The sequence below is a fragment of the Muscardinus avellanarius genome (genome assembly GCF_963383645.1).
Source record: "Muscardinus avellanarius genome assembly, chromosome: 14".
Classification (NCBI taxonomy): Eukaryota; Metazoa; Chordata; class Mammalia; order Rodentia; family Gliridae; genus Muscardinus; species Muscardinus avellanarius.
In genome coordinates, this window is record NC_137800.1 from 5,918,334 (window position 1) to 5,936,085 (window position 17,752).

Here is a 17,752-nt window from a genome sequence, read left to right on the forward strand (position 1 = left end):
GTTATATCATGACATCACAGGTCATAATATACTCTGAAAGCATTCCAAGTTCTCTTCAGTGTATGCTCCCTCATGTTAACAAAGCTGCAGAGTGTCAGCAAAGCACTTCCATACACACTGTGATTATTTATCTACCATCTGGATTCTTGGCTGCTGTCTAAGGAACTCCAAAATCTTCCCCCAAAACATGGCATTCATCTCTCTCTCCAGTGTGCCTTCTCATAAGGTTTCTCTCCGGCGTGTGTTCTTTGATGTTGCTTGAGGCAAGGAGACACTGAAATCTTTCTCACACTCATGACACTAATGACGTTTCTTCCAGTGTGTGTTTTCTGATGCTGCCTGTTACCAGAACCTGTGCGGAAGGCTTTCCCACACTGACGGCATTGGTAAGGCTTCTCTCCAGTGTGCGTTCTCTGATGATCCTTAAGGCTCGAAGACGTTCTGAAGCCTCTCCCACACTGAGGGCACTCATAAGGTCTCTCCCCAGTGTGTCTTCTCTCATGCAGCTTAAGGCTAGAAGAGTCGGTGAAGGCTTTCCCACAGTGGTGGCACTGATAGGGTTTCTCCCCAGTGTGTATTCTCTCATGCCGAATAAGAGTAGGATGCGCAGTGAAGCTTTTTTGACAATGACGGCATTTGTAAGGTTTTTCTCCAGTATGTGTCCTGTGATGTTGCTTAAGGGTAGAATATGCAGATAAGGCTTTCCCACACAGATGGCACTCATACGTTTTCTTTCCAGTGTGTGTCCTCTGATGTTTTTTAAGGCTAGAATGGGCGATGAAGGTTCTCCCACACTGATGGCACTCAAAAGGTTTCTCTCCAGTGTGCGTCCTCTCATGGTGCTTAAGGTTAACAAACTGGCTGAAGGCCTTCCCACACTGAGGGCATTTGTGAGGCTTCTCTCCGGTGTGTGTCCTCCCATGTTGCCTCAGGATAGACGAAGTGCTGAAGGCCTTCCCACACTGAGGGCACTCGTAAGGCTTCTCTCCACTGTGCGTCCTCTCGTGTTTCCTAAGGTAGGAGAGCTGGCTGAAGGCTCTGCCGCACACAGGGCATTCGTGTGGTCTCTCTTCAGTGTGGATCTTCTCATGCTGTCTAAGGCTAGAGGAGGAACGGAAGGCTTTCCCACACCGATGACATTCATACGGCTTCTCTCCAGTGTGAGTTCGTTTGTGTATGCTAAATGCGGTGGTAGTAGTAAAAGCTTTCTCACAGTGATTGCACTTGTATGGCCTCTCTTGAGTGTGAATCATCCTGTGTTGTCTAAAGGAACTGTGGCGGCTGAAGGCTTTCCCACACAGACTGCATTGATAGGGTTTCTCCCCGGTGTGGATTTTCTCATGTGCTCGAAGGTTAGAGAGCTGGCTGAAGGCTTTCCCACACACGTTACACTCATAGGATTTCTTGCCAGTATGAGTTAGAAGGTGCTTTCTAAGGTAAGAGGGGTAAGTAAAGGCTTTCTCACATAAATGGCATGTGTACGGCCTCTCCTCAGTGTGATTCATGTTGTGATGTCGAAGGGCAGAAAAAAACCTGAGGGCCTTCCCACTCACACGGCTCTCACGCAGACTCTCTTCAGGGCACATTTTCTCCTGTTCGTTATGGGCAGAGACTGGAATAAAGGCTTTCCCACGTGGATGACATGCATATGGCTTCTCTCCAGAGCCAATAATGTCTTGATATCTACATTTTGACCAATTGAACTGGAAACTCTTATCTGATTTGCCACACAGATACCCTATTCAGAGTAGAGAGAGAAGATTGAGTTTTCTGTTAATAAATATTCATTATCATCAAATTCATTGGCAGTTAATAAGGAAAACAAGGAGAAACTAGAAAGTCAGCCAAGAAAACATGTTTAACAGGAAAAAAAATTCTCAATAGTATAGAATAAAATATTTTTCTTTTTCTTTTTCTTTCTCTTTTTTTTTTTTTTTTTTTTGCAGTACTGGAGATGAAACCCAGGGGCATTCTACCTCTGAGCTACACCCCCAGTCTTATTTTTATTCTTTATTTTGAAATAGGGTCTCACTGAGTTGCACAGGGCCCTCTCACTAAGTAGCTGAGGTTGTCTGCGAACCACAATCCTCCTGTCTCAGCCTCCAGAATGCTGGGATTACAGGCGTAAGCCATCATGCCCAGTTTGGACAAAATCTTACACACCAAGCCAGGCTTTAGGCTAGGTGGTGGCGCATGACTGTGATCCCAGCACTTGGGAGGCTGAGACAGGAGGATCACACAGGTTTGAAGCCAGCCTCAGCTACTGAGTGAGGCTCTCAGCAACTTACTTAGTGAGCCCCTGTTTCCAAATAAAGTATGAAATAGGGCTGGGAGTATAGCCCAAAGGTAGAAAAGCCCCTGGGTTCCACCTCTAGTACCACACACAAAATAAATAAATAAAATTGTAAAGACCACATTTTAGTGTGGTGAAAAAGAAATTATAAATAAAATATAAAAAAAAATAACTTTCTAAGCTGAGTGTGGTGGCGCACGCTTATAATCCCAGCATTTGGGAGGCTGAAACCGGAGGATTGCAGTTCACAGATAGCCTCAGCTACTTAGTGAGGTCCTACACAACTTAGTGAGACCCTGTTTCAAAATAAAGAATAAAAAAATAGGGCAGGGGATGTAGCTTGGAGATTGAATGCCCCTGGGTTTCATTCCCAGACCCTCAAACAAAAAACAAACAAAAACAATTTATTTTCTATATTACAAATTCTACTAAAGAACCAGTACAGAGATTGGAGTGGAATAATGGTATGATAGTGAAGATATCTGTAGACTGAAGGACTACATATATACTTTTTCTTTCTTATTTTTTCAGGACTCACCAAGGGATATGAGGTGGCTGGTGGTCTCTTCCATCACGTCTCTGTACAGCTTTCTCTGGGACGTGTTCATCAGGGCCCACTCTTCCTGGGTGAACTTTATGGTGACATCCTCAATAGTCATTGGTTCCTAGAAGATGATGGATATTCCAGTTTAGACAGAGCAGTCTCGCCATTTTCTACAGTAGAAAGGCTAAGATGACACACTGGGGCAGAGAGAATTTGGAGGTTTAGACAGTCCAGACTGAGTTTCTAGGACCGACCAGTCGATTCCTTCCCAGTGCCCAGCATGCATCTAACTTTCAGAAAAAGATACTATGAATAAGCTGGGTGTGGTGGCGCATGCTTATAATCCCTGTGCTTGGGAGGCTGAGACAAGAGGATCACACAGGTTCGAAGCCAGCCTCAGCTACTTAGTGAGACCCTGTTTCCAAATAAAATATACAGTGGTCTGGGAGTATAGCCCGGAGGTAGAAAGCCCCTGGGTTCCACTCCCAGTACCACCAAAATAAATAAATAAATAAATAAATAAATAAATAAATAAATAAATAAATAAAAGATACTATGAATTAATAACATTTATCAGGAAGAAGTTTTGCATGAGTTATGGTGTAAGAAAAAATTCTCAAGACTGGTAAGTGTGATTTTTCAGACAGGTTGTTAGGTGTGGTGGTACACGCTTGTAATCCCAATATTTGGGGGGCTGAGACAGGAGGATCATGGTTTGAGGACAGCCTCAGCTACTTAGTGAGGCCCTTTGCAATTCAGTGAGACCCTGTTTCAAAGTAAAGAATAAAGGCCGGGCGTGGTGGCGCAAGCTTGTAATCCCCGTGCTTGGGAGGCGGAGACAGGAGGATCACGCTGGTTCGAGCCAGCCTCGCTGGCTTAAGAGACCCTGTTTCCAAATTTAAAAATATATATGGACCGAGAAAAGCGGGGCTTAAGAGCCCCGCTAACAACAAATCTCCATTACCACAAAATCAGCGCCTTTCATAGCCAGAAAACACCATCACCAGTGAAACAAAAAATCACCAGGCTCCAGAGAGAAAGCGGACTGAGAACAGAGCCACAGAGGAGATAACCGGCCTTGCGCCCGAGGACGCGGCAGACGCGGCAGCAGCGCCATACTGCTGGCGGCACCGGCGAATTCACGGGACGGCTACAGCAAGCCGAGGTGAGCCACTGCGGAACAGCTAGGCGGGATTTCTCCGCTCAGAGAGCATCTAAAGCTCCCAGTGGCCCAGCTCAGCACACGCTGCAGGGATTCAGAGTAGAAATCAAAATCAAGAAGAAAAACGCCAGCCCCATAGCCGAGGGCATAGCAGCGGCGCCATATTGCCACCGGCGGCAGCAGCAGCGAATTCAGTGAGGCCAGTACAGCTACATCTGCGTACTCAAGAACAGTGAGTCAAATTGCGGGCCACAGAGGAGAAATCCCAGTACTGTACTCCCTGGGACTTGACCCAGTGGGGGAGGGGCGGTGGCAGAGATATCACACCATAGGAGAACATGCAACCTGGCACCCCCCACAGTCTAAAGCAGCCTCTATCGACTCTCTGGGTCGGAGACTCTGTGATAAAACCCAGTAAAGGAGTAGTGGGGTCCGAGATACTACTGACTCGAGATCTAGAACACCTTAAGGGAAGTCATAGTGACCCAAGGGAAGAACCCAGAGAAGGCACAAACATCGGAAATCATGGGAAAGAGGAAAAATACTGGAGCAATTAATGCCCACAACCCCACAACATCAGAACCCGATAAAATAGAAAATCAGAGATTTCTAGAAGATCAAATCAGGAAAATAACTATAGAAATAATAGAGGTGCTTCGAAAAGAACTGAGAGAGAGCCAAAAAGAGATAAAGGATGCAATTAATGAAGTAAAGGCCTCAATTCAAAGCACAAACAACCGATTAAAACACATGGGGAACAGAATCTCGCTCTTAGAAGATGAGCAATCCAAAAATGAACTCATAGTTTCTAATCTAGAAAAAAATATCCGACAACAGGAATCTGATATTGAAGAAATATGGGCCCATTTTAAGAGAGCTAACCTAAGAATAATTGGAATAGAGGAGGGAAAAGAAAGTGAAACCAAAGGGATCAACAATCTCTTCAAAGAAGTAATAGCAGAAAATTTTCCAAACATAGAGCAAGAGGTTGATACAAAGGTCCAGGAAACTTATAGAACTCCCTTTAGACAGGATCGGAGAAGAGGATCCCCACGCCACATAATTGTCAAAATGACCAATGTGGAAGCCAAGCAGAGAATCTTAAAGGCAACAAAAACAAAGGGCCAACTGACATTCAGAGGCAAACCAATTAGAATCACTCCAGACTTCCCAAACCAAGTCATGAGAGCCAGAAGGGCTTGGAGTAACATATTCCAAACTCTGAAAGAAAACAACTTCCAGCCAAAAATTTCCTACCCAGCAAAACTTTCTATCAAATTAGATGGAAAAATAAGAAGCTTCTATGACAAACAGAAACTGAAGGAATTTATGTCTTCAAAACCAGCACTAGAGAAAATACTCAAAGAGATTAACTACAAAGAAGAAATAGGTAACACACACCAGAACCAGAGAAACAAGAGTTTCCATCCAACAGACAATTAAGATTGGTTATCTGTGGAGATTCATTATTTATGTTAGTCTTTTACCTATCTCTAAATGGTATTGTTTGCCTTTATTGTTGTTAATTTTTAGGATTTCTAGTTGGAATATTAATATACCTTCAGATATAGCAATTGGAAATATTTTATCCCATTATATTAGTAACTGTTAACTCTGTTTACATTGTCTTTGGATATACAATTTTTTATTTTTATTTTTTAGGGAGTCTGTATACTCCTCTGTTGCCTGTGCCATTGAAATCATAACCAAGAAATCACTGCCAATTTCAATGTTGTGAGGTTTTATGACCCAGATTTTCTCCTAAAAGTTTATAGTCTTAAGATTTATATTTAGGTCTATTATCTATTTTGAGTTAATATTTGTATATGGGATTAGGTAAGGGTCCAATTTTATTTAATTATCCATGTAATTATTATTTTTTAACAATATTTAGTTAAAAGATTATCATTTTCACCACCAAATGTTCGTGGAAACTTTGTCAAAAATAACTTGACAATATAGGGAAGAATTTAGCTCTAGGCTTTTATTTAACTCCAATGGTTTATATATCTGCCTTTAGAATAGTACTACACTGTTTCAATTATTGTAGCTTTATATGGTTTGAAATCAGAAAATATATATATCTTCTAGCTTTGTTCTTTTTCAAGATCGTTTTGGGTACCTAGAGTCCATATTCCATATTAGGATAGATTTTTTTCTGAAAAATAAATATATAAATATATGATAGTTTTACCTAAAAAAATAGAAAAAAATATTCTCTGGTAAGAAAGAAAGCAAAAAGAAATATTGAAATGTTATCTTTAAGTCATCAAAAGCTTGGTATCAGACAAATGAAACTGTTATGTGAGATTATCATTTTTAATTTTAGATAAATTGCCATAATACTAGATGTCAACTACTAAGCCAAGCATGGGAGGGAGGGATAGGGAGAGAATGGGGTGGGGATTGGGTGGGGGCTGACTGGGAAAAGTGTGCATGTATGTCTAAAAAAGTATGTATCCTACTATGATGTATGAATATAGTGCACCAATTAAAAAAATAAATAAATAAAAAAATAAAAATATATATATAAAATAGGTCTGGGAGTGTAGCCCAGAGGTAGAAGGGCTTCCAGGAACCCCAGTACCACCACCAAAAAAAAAAAAAAAAAAAACAAAGTAAAGAATAAAAAATAGGGCTGGGGGTGTAGCTTGGAGGTAGAATGCTCCTGGATTCAATCCCTAGTACTGCAAAATAAATAGATAAACAAACAAAATAAAAACTGAAAGGACAGCCTCAGCAACATAGCAAGGCTTTCATCAAGGTAGTGAGACCCTGTTTCCAAACAAAATAAAATGGGCTGGAGGTGTGTGGTACTCTGGGATTAATCCCCAGTACCACACAAAAAAATTAAAAAACGCTGTATACTGATAAATTATTTCCAGAGATATACCACAGAATACACATCTATGAAATGGTTTAAAAATCTATCATGAAGCTGGGCGTGGTGGCGTACCCTTGTAATCCTAGCATTTGGGAGGCTGAGACTGGAGGTTTGTGGTTCGCAGACAGCCTCAGCAACTTAGTGAGGCCCTCTGCAACTTAGTGAGACCCTGTTTCAAAATAAAGAATAAAAAATAGGGTAGAGGGTGTAGCTCGGAGGTCAAATGCCCCTGGGTTCCATCCCCAGACCTACAAAAAAAAAAAAAAAAAAAAAAATCTATCATGAAGCCTGGTGTGGTGACGCATGCTTGTAATCCCAGTATTTGGGAGGCTGAGATGGGAGGATCATGGTTTGTGGACAGCCTCAGCTACTTAGTGAGGCCCTTTGCAACTCAGTGAGAACCTGTTTCAAACTAAAGAATAAAAAATAGCACTGGGGATTTGGCTTGGAGGTAAAATGCCCCTGGGTTCTGTCCCCAGTAACACACACACACACACACACACACACACACACACACACACAAAAGATTAATTATGTTCCATCAAATTAGAAGTTTAAACAAGGCATGGTGGTGCATGTCTGTAACCCCAGTATCTGGGAAGCTGGGAAGCTGGGAGAGGAGGATCACAGGTTCAAGACCAGCCTCAGCAACTTAATGAGGCCCTGTTTCAAAAAAAAAAAAAAAAGAAAGAAAGAAAGAAAAAAACAGGAGGGGGCAGCTAGGGCTGGTAGAAGGTCTCTGGGCTCAATCTGCAGTACCACACAAAAAACTGAAGTTTAAAATTGGAGCAAATAGTTGGTTTCTCCTGCCTCTAACGCCTCAGCACGGGGTAATGGAGCTCTCCTGCTGAAACATCTGCCTCCGTGCTGGGCCGTGCTCTCCTCGTTTATTTCTGTGACAGCACTCATCACGATCCTAAGCCCCCTACAGTTAACACTGTCTTTGAGTCAAATATTTCACAATGAGACCACACAGTGATAGTGCAAAGGTCAGCAGGACCTTCTTGAAGGACACACAGTGATGGTTTCTGGAGTATATCCTGTCATGTTAGGCAGAGGCCGATGCCGCACAAGCCGCCCCAGGGACTTGGGGAACAGGCAGTCTTCCCGTCGCCCTGCAGACCGAACCTCTGCAGTCACTACGGCACGTTTCAGTAGCTAGAGGCATTCTCTGCTCACCATCGCACTCATTGCCATGAACCCCGTGTCCTCCTTTCTTCTGAGTTTCCACTCACAGGCAGTTCAACCCCCACGGAGAATCTGTGGATGGAGAAAGAAACCATGAGAATCCAGACGCACACCCCCATAACTCGCGGTCACGAAGTTCCATCATTCACTGTGGTGTGAGCTCACAAACGACGAAAGGGAACTGCGGTGCAGCCTGAGAGACAAGCACATCACAACTGCAAACGAAAAAGGCCATGATCATGATTTGTTTTTGGTGGTACTGGGGTTCCTGGAAGCCCTTCCACCTCTGGGCTACACTCCCAGACCTATTTTTATACTTTTTTATTGGGAAACAGGGTCTCCGAAGCCAGCGCGTCTGGCTTCGAATCAACGCGATCCTCCTGTCTTGGCCTCCCAAGCACAGGGATTATAAGCGTGCGCCACCACACCTGGCATGATTATGATTTTTAAGAAAAAACTATATAAATGCACCTATTTAATGAATAAAAGCACAAAAAGCATTGAGTTCCACATGTGAATTGGTTCCTAGAGTCCAGAGCAATGCAATTCCCTCCCTGATTCCAAACATGGTATTACCACCTCACACCACATAGATTTATTTATTTATTTATTTATTTATTTATTTATTTATTTATTTATTGCGGTACTGGGGATAGAACCCAGGAGCATTCTACCTCCAAGCTACACCCCCTGCCTTGTTTTTTATTATTTATTTTGAAACAGGGTCACACTAAGTTGCAGAGAGCTTCACTATGTAGCTGAGGCTGACCATGAACCGCGACCCTCTGGTCTCAGCCTCCTAAATGCTGGCATTACAAGCGTGCGCCACCACGCCTGGAACATTGTAGATTTTTACATTTTTCCTATTGGTTAACATTGTGAAACTATTCAGAGCTTATAAAACTTGATTCTGGTCTACAGCCATACCACCCTGAACGTGCGTGATCCCATCTGATTCTGTGATTAGATTTTTATATATTTGCTTAAGCCTCCTAATTCTTATTACTACAGGGTATTTCCAATTTTTAACAAATGATATAAACACAGGTTGAGAAAATTCTAATATGATAAATTTGCTCGGTTACAAAATGACAAATATACAATTTCAATTATTTTTTCTTTTTTTGCTCTCAAAGATTTTAAGACTTATACATGACCCCTAGGTGTATCTGGAGTAATGCTTCTAATGTAGATATTCATACACCTAACCCTGCCATTGCAGTATCTTCCCTTCTGCTTCTTCAAAAATTATTCCCATGCAGTTACTCTACCATTCAGGAATTTCCAATGCATTGGCCTCTCTTTCCAAATATCATTCTTTCTTCCTTCTTACTATACAAGTTAATATCTACTTGTTCAGCCTCCCAAGTACTGGGATTATAAGCATGCGCCACCACAGTATTTAAAGTGTGTATTGGCTGCCGAGTGTGGTGGCGCAGCTCTGTAATCTTAGCATTTGGGAGGCTGAGACAGGAGGATCGCGGTTCATGGCCAGCCTCAGCTACTTAGTGAGGCCCTCTGCAACTCAGTGAGACCCTGTTTCAAAATAAAGAATAAGAAACAGGGCTGGGGGTGTAGCTCGAAAGTAGAATGTCCCTGGGTTCAATCTCTAGTACTAAAATACATACATACATACATACATACATACATACATACATACATACGTAGGTCTGGGGGTGCAACTCTGAGGTAGAAGGCACTGTTTCAAAGTAAAATAAAAAACGGGCTGATTAGGAGGCTGAGACAGGAGGACTGAAGTTCGAAGACAACCTCAGCTACTTAACAAGGCCCTCCACAACTTAGTGAGACCCTGATTCCAAATAAAGATTAAAAAGTAGGGCTGGGCCGGGCGTGGTGGCACACGCTTGTCATCCCTGCGCTTGGGAGGCAGAGACAGGAGGATCCCACAGGTTCGAAGCCAGCTACGCGAGCTGGCTTAGGAGACCCTGTTTCCAAATAAAATTGTAAAAAATAGGTCTGGGAGGGTAGCCCGGAGGTAAAAGGGCTTCCAGGAACCCAAGTACCACCAAAAAAAAAAATTAGGGCTGGGAGTGTAGCTCAGAGGTAGAATGCCCTTGGATTCCACACCCAGTACCAGTGGGTGACAAAACAATAAAAAAATCCAGGTGTCGCTCAGAGATAGAATGCCAGTACTTGGAAGGCAGAGACAGGAAGATCTCATGTTCAAGGCCAGGTTTAGCAAGTAGTGACTCTCCTCAACCTAGTGAGATCTTGTTTCAAAATAAAAATAAGGCCAGGTGTGGCAGTGCACTCCGGTAATCCCAGGATTTGAGATGCTGACACAAAAGGATCTCAGGTTCCTGGCCAGCCTCAGCAATTAATGAGGCCCTCCGCAACGTAGTGAGAACTTGTTTCAAAATAAAGAATAATAATTAAAAAAAGCAAGGCGTGGCAGCACAGGCGTGTAATCCCAGTACTTAGGAGGCTGAGACAGTAGGATCTTAGGTTTGTGACTAGCCTCAGTGACTTAGTGAGGCCCTTCGCAACTTTGGGAGACCCTGTTTCAAAATAAAGAATAAAAATCAGGCTGGGGGCATAGCTTGGAGGTAGAATGAATGCCCCAGTACCTACCAAACAAACAAACAAACAAACAAAAAATAATGCTGGGGCTGGAGCTCAGAGGTAGAATACCCCTGGGTTCCATCCATCCACAGTAACACACACACACACACACACACACACACACACACACACACACGTAAAAATAAAAATAAAAAAGAGTGAAGGGCTGTAGCTCAGAAGTAGAATGCCTCTGGGTTGTTGATATAATACGAGCTAATGATCATAAAATGGAGTTTGGTGAGGCGAAGGTCGGAAGATGGACAGAACACACATCACTGCAAAGGAAGGAGGCTCCGTCTCCTGTTGGAAAACTTACCAGGTAATACAAGTTGGGGGAAATGGTAGAGCCCACAAGATGCGAGGCGGCTTCCACAGGGGAGCGCAAGCTGGTCTTCTTCCAGGTACAGAACTCCGCAGTTCCTCTTTTGCGATAGAATTGCCTTCTCCTCTAGATTCCTTTTATACTGGAGAAAATCCACTCATTAATCTAATAATCTAATAATCTAATCTAGTTACATTCCAGGGACACACCCTCACTGCAGGGTCTTTTCCTCCTAGGAACACACCCTGCTCAATTTGACTGGATTTCCAGACAACTGTGTAGCTACAATGTTCCTTCAGACCTGAGATCAAAGAATGGCCCGTGTGTGTGTGTGTGTGTGTGTGTGTGTGTGTGTGTGTGTGTGTGTGTGTGTGCTGGGGATTGAACTCCAGTGGGTTCTACCTCTGAGCTACACTCCCAGCCCTATTTTATATTTTAGTTCAAAACAGGGTCTCACTAAGTTGTAGAGAAACTCTAAATTACAGAGGCTGGTTGCAAACTTTCAATCCTTCTGAGCCTCCCAAGTACTGGGATTAGAAGTTTATGCCAAGCTGGGCGTGGTGGCGCACGCTTGTAATTCCCGCACTTGGGAGGCTGAGACAGGAGGATCGCGCAGGTTTGAAGCCAGCCTCAGCTACTGAGTGAGGCTCTCAGCAATTTAGTGAGACCCTGTTTCCAAATAAAATATAAAATTGGTCTGGGAGCATAGCCCAGAGGTAGAAAGCTACTGGGTTCCACCCCCAGCACCACCAAAAAAAAAAAAAAAAAAAAAAAAAAAGAAAAAGAAAAAAAAGAAAAGAAGTTTATGCCACCACACCTAGCAGTAAAGCGTGTGTGTGTGTGTGTGTGTGTGTGTGTTACTGGATTAAACCCTTGGGCATTCTACCTCTGAGCTACACCTCCAGCCCTATTTTTTATTTATTTTGAAACAGGGTCTTTATTTGGAAATAGGGTCTCACTAAATTGTGGAGGGTCTTACTAAGCAGCTGAGACTGTCCACAAACCATGATCCTCCTGTGTCAGACTCCCAAATGCTGGGATTACAAGCATACGCCACCACACCTGGATAAAAAGGCCATTTTTGAGGGAAATTAGCAACTTTTCTGTAGTTCTTGGTACATTTACAAATACCATTGAACACATTCGCTTGGATGTACCTCTGAGCTCCACCCCCAGCCCTATTTTTTATTCTTTATTTTGAAACAGGATCTCACTGAGTTGCAAAGGGCCTAAATAGCTGAGGTTTTCTGCAAACTGTGATCCTCTGGTCTCTGCCCCCCAAATGCTGGGATTACAAGCCTGCACCGCCAAGCATGGCCATTTGGGATTTTCTAACAGGGTGTTGTGAAAATGGCAGGCTAGAAGAAATACTGTAGAGTTACTGCTCTCTGAGACAGAATCAAAACCACATTTCTTTCTTTTTTTTTTTTTTTTTTTTGAGGGTCTGATGATGGAACCCAGGGGCAATCAACCTCTGAGCTACATCCCCTGCCCTATTGTGTGTGTGTGTGTGTGTGTGTGTGTGTGTGTGTGGTACTGGGGTTCCTGGAAGCCCTTCTACCTCCGGGCTACACTCCCAGACCTATTTTATATTTTTTATTTGGAAACAGGGTCTCTTAAGCCAGCATGCTGGCTTGGAACCAGTGTGATCCTCCTGTCTCCGCCTCCCAAGCGTGGGGATTACAAGCATGCACCACTACACCCAGCCCCTGCCCTATTTTTTTATTCTTTATTTTGAAACAGGTTTCATTAAGTTGCGGAGAGCCTCACTAAGTAGCTGAAGCTGTCCGCAAACCGTGATCTTCCAGTCTCAGCCTCCCGAATGCTGAGATTACAAGCATGCGCCACCATGCCTGGCTCAAAACCACATTTCTGAGGGGTCAGGCTGAGGATAAATCCTGGAATCAACCCAGAGATAGCAATGAGGAAAAATCCAGAAATACAGAATTATTGAAGGAAAATTATTGAAATTATTATAAATTATTTTTTAAAGAATTACTAAAAAAATAACCTGAGTCAGGCCTGGTGCCTCATGGCTCAGCAGGGGAGGGAAAGCTCCCCTCCAGGGACCTGGAAAAACTTCCCCGGGAGGCTGACTAGAGCAGGCTCTGCTCTCCAGAAAATTCAGCATCGGAGTAAGAAAATTGCTCAGATCCTTCCAGTGAGCCAGCATGGAAGAGTCCCCACACTTCCCAGGTGGTTTGGTGAAAGTGGGGAAGGGGTTAGCCTAAAGAGCGTGTGTATGTGTGTGTGTGTGTGTGTGTGTGTGTGTGTGTGTGTGTGTTGCTGGGGATGGAACTCAGGGGCATTATTCTACTTCTGAGCTACACTCCCAACCCTATTTTGTATTCTTTATTTTGAAACAGGGTCTCACTGAGTTGCAGAGGGCTTCACTAAGTAGCCAGGGCTGTTTGTGAACCAGGGTCCTCCTGTTTCAGCCTCCCAAATGCTGGGATTACAGGTGTGTGCCTCCTATTTTATATTCAAATTTAGTTTATTTATTTTTATTTTTTTTATTTTTGGTGGTACTGGGGTTCCTGGAAGCCCTTCTACCTCCAGGACACACTCCCACGGGCTATACTCCCAGACCTATTTTTTAGTTTTTTATGTGGAAACAGGGTCTCTTACGCCAGTGAGGCTGGCTCCGAACCAGTGCGATCCTCCTGTCTCCGCCTCCCAAGCATGGGGATTACAAGCGTGTGCCACCACGCCCGGCTTCAAATTTAGTTTAAGTGTGTGTGTGTGTGTGTGTGTGTGTGTGTGTGTATGCGCGCGCTAGTGGGAATTGAACCCCCAGGCATTCCACCTCTGAACTATACCCCCATCCCTATTTTGTGGGGAGCCATTAAGGCCTTCCCCTAGATTGGTGTCTCTGACTCAGCTGACTGTCCTTCTCCCAGAGTCAACAAGGTTTGGGGTTATGGAAAGTTCAAAGAGGTCTGAGAGAGGATCAGGTGGTGATGACACGAGGGTTCTGATAGGTCTATCTGTAATGTATGTGTTTTGTATTGGTCTGTATTGTATTCTGGTGGTGGTAGCACGAGAATGTTGATTGACCTGTAGCTGTGTATAAATACCTCTGGAAAAACAAAACCGGCATCGGCGCAATAAAGATGAGACTGACCCAAGCGTAGTTGTTGACCCGTAAGAAATACTGACCCAGAAACAGGGGTCGGCCAGTAGAGATAATAGGCTGGCGGCTCCCCCATGTTAGAATTAAAAATTCTCCATCATCATGCCTCTCTTCAGAACCCGTACTCTTGCCGGCTGGCTCCGGCACTATTTTTATTTTTTTTAATTTTTATTTTTTTGTGGTACTGGGGTTTCTGGAAGCCCTTCTACCTCCGGGCTACACTCCCAGGCCTATTTTTAATATTTTTATTTGGAAACAGGGTCTCTTAAGCCAGCGCGGCTGGCTTCGAACCTGTGCGATCCTCCCGTCTCCGCCTCCCAAGCGCGGGATTACAAGCATGCACCACCACGCCCAGCTTTATTTTTATTTTGAAATATGTTCTTGCTAGACTGATGAGAGTCTCACTACTTGCTGAGGCTGGCGATTCTCCAGTCTCAGTCTCCAAAGTACTAAGATTACAGGTATGTACCAAATGCCTGTTTTGTTTTGTTTTTTATGCACTACTGGGGATGGAACCCAGGAACATTCTACCTCTGAGCTATATTCGCAGACCTATTTTTTATTCTTTATTTTGAAACAGGGCTTCTAAGTAGCTGTGACTAACCACGAACCTGTCGCAGCCTCCCAAATGCTGGGATTACAAGTGAGCTGCATGGGGCAGGGGCAGGTTGACAAAGGTGGCCTTTGCTCTGGTGACTCCTCTCCCAGCCCTCCCTGGCACTGGGCCTTCCTCTCATCCACAAGAACAGAGCTAAGGCAAAGCCTGTTTCTCATCACTTCTTCCCAGGCTGCCATCTGCATGGCATTCACACACATTCCTAAGAAAAGACAACTTGCTTACTGCGTATCCCCAGGAATTGTATTTGGTGAAGGGAGGAGCAGCTCCTGGAAGCGGTGCATGTGCCTGGGACCGAGATGGGGATTAGCACAGCCCTTCACTGAGAATTTCCCAGGGTAGCTCATTGGCTCTGGACCACTGGTGGGCTGAGCTCGGCCTAGGAATGAGCCTGGACCAACTGAAAACCAATCTCCCAGGCTTGCTATGGAGCCACGGTTTCACAGACCAGGCAATGCTGCTGGAGCTGCAGTAGCTCCATGGGTGTCACACACACCTGTCATCACAGCGAATGCAAGACTGGGCCAGGAAGACTGCAAGTTAGGGGTCCATCTGGGCAACTCATCCAGCCCTGTCTCAAAACAAAATCAAAGAGTTGGAAATGTAGCTCAGTAGCACAGTGTTTGCCTGGCATGTGTGAGGCCCTGTGTTTGATCACCAGCACCAAAACCAAATAACTAAAAAGCGGATGGAGGGCATGGGGGGGTTGGACATGAAGTGGGTGGGAAAGTGGGATAAAATTTGTGAAGGGGGAGCCCTTCTGAAAAGTGGAGTCCCACAGGGGCAAGCCAATGAGCACATCTTAAGTGACAACAGTTTACCCCGCCGTTGGCCTAGGATAGCCTCATCCTCCAGCAGTGTGTCTGCAAGGAGCATTACATGGTCGTCTGGGCCATGCCCTCCACCGAGACTACATGAGCCAGAATCCGGGCAACCATCTCCAGGCTGGTGACACGGACTGTGAGTAGCTCGTGGGCATGCGCAAACAGCTGCACATCAGCAACTGAACCCTGGCACCAGCTGCTGGGACTGCGAAGACAGTCAGGAGAGAGGGTACGCTCTGAACATATTCCTTGTGAAATTCCAGGAGCTTCACCATTTGGGATTGGGTCTTGCCTAAATCCAGACAGCATCAACTTGGGGGTTCCCAGGAGACACAGAAAGGAATACATTAACTCACGTGTTTCACATTTTAATTTGACAAAAGATAGAAATGAGTGTATGGAAAAGTGTGAATCCAACTCAAAGATGCTTCTTTTTAAAGGGCTCATATTAAGGAAGAGCCGTCCCATTTCAATGTCCCTGCACATTAGATTGAGGCGCACCATGGTCTCTGACAGACAGGCCACTGGTTAATTTCATCCTGTCCCCGGAGCACTGCCAAGCTTGTCATTCTCAGAGCTCCTGCACGCGGTGTGCCGTGCAGGTTCCCAAGACACGGGCTATCCATCACCGTGGCATGTCATCCAGTCCTTGCAAGCCCTGGCTGCTGGACTCCACAGACATAGCAGGAAGATGTCCACACATGTCTGGTGTTTACTGTCCATGCCATGCAGAACGCCTGTCTGCCCAGGTGCCAGCAGTTAGATGCTCAGTCTCAGGACATCATCTCAAGGCATCGGATATTTGGAGGACACTGAAAATCCCGCCACACGTCTCCATTGCCCTCAACTTTTGGACACTTTTGATCCTTACTTGGAGACATAGCTGCCTTTGATAACAATGATAAAAGATGTTTTTGTAGATACCATTCACTGCCAGTTAATAAGAAAAATCCTGCGTGTACCTAACCTGGTAAGGTGAACACTTTGATGTGATTTTAGTAATTATGAAAGGAGAATTCAAGGCAGTGTGTTGAGTTTGAGAAGGTCTCCTGCAGGAACTGAAGAAGGACAATGTGGGTAGAGGCAGAGGATTGTAGGCCAGTGCTATTGTGCTTGCATAGCCAAGTAAAGATCCTGAGTTCTAGGGCTGAGCTTAACACACAAAATAAATTGAAAGAGAAAAGGAGAGAAAATAAGAAGGAAGAAGAAAGAAAGGAAGGGAGAAAAAAAAGACAAGAAAACCAACAATGTCCTTTAGAGGAGAAAGGGACATGCAGGGGGATGAGCAGCCAGGGTGTAGAACTGAGATCCACAAAGTCCTGAAGAACAAAACCTCCCATCAGCCTGAGAGCTGTGCAGATGAGCAGCAGGCTCTGCTGAGATCGCAGCACCAGCTGACACCTGTGTGATTATCTGAGAGGACTCAGCCTTCCCTGGCCTGCACTCCTGAAGGATAAATACTGTGAATTGATGGTTTTTATTATTTTAACCAATGACTTTGTATCACTGGATGAAAAAAAGATGACTTATTCTCCCACAACTCCTATATAATTTCTGCTTCCAAACAATAGCTGAATTATTTATATGTAACATATAGAGAAATGGTTAGAAAAAAACAATTATTATCCACACTTTCAATTAAATGTGAGCCTGGAAAAATGTAAAATGAAATGAATAGAGTATATATGAATGGGAGTATAGCCTGGAGGTAGTTGGGTCCATCCCCAGTACCACAAAAAAAAAGAATAAAAAATAGGGCTAGGGGTGTACCTCAGAGGTTCCATCCCCAGTACTGCAAACAAAACAAAACAAAACAAAAAATATATAAAGCTGGCATGGTGGCGCACACTTGTAATCCCAGCATTCAGGGAGCTAAGACAGGATGATTGAGGTTCACAGCCAGCCTCAGCTACTTAGTGAGGCCCTTTGCAACTCAGAGCGACCTGTGTGTGTCCACAGCACTCTCTTGGGTCCCAGCATTTGAACATATCCCAAGATGATTAGGTTCCTATTCCCAGACCCAGCCTGTTCCCTGCCTGTTTGTCTCCTCAGCACAGCAGCCCCCTCCAAATCCTGAGGCTAGAAGTAGGATCTTTACACATCTGGGCAGTATGTCGCTCCTAGTCCTCTCCTCTCAGAGAAGTCCTGAAGATCCTCACAGAAGACTCTCCAGGGCACAAGGGAGCTATGTCCCTGAGACTTC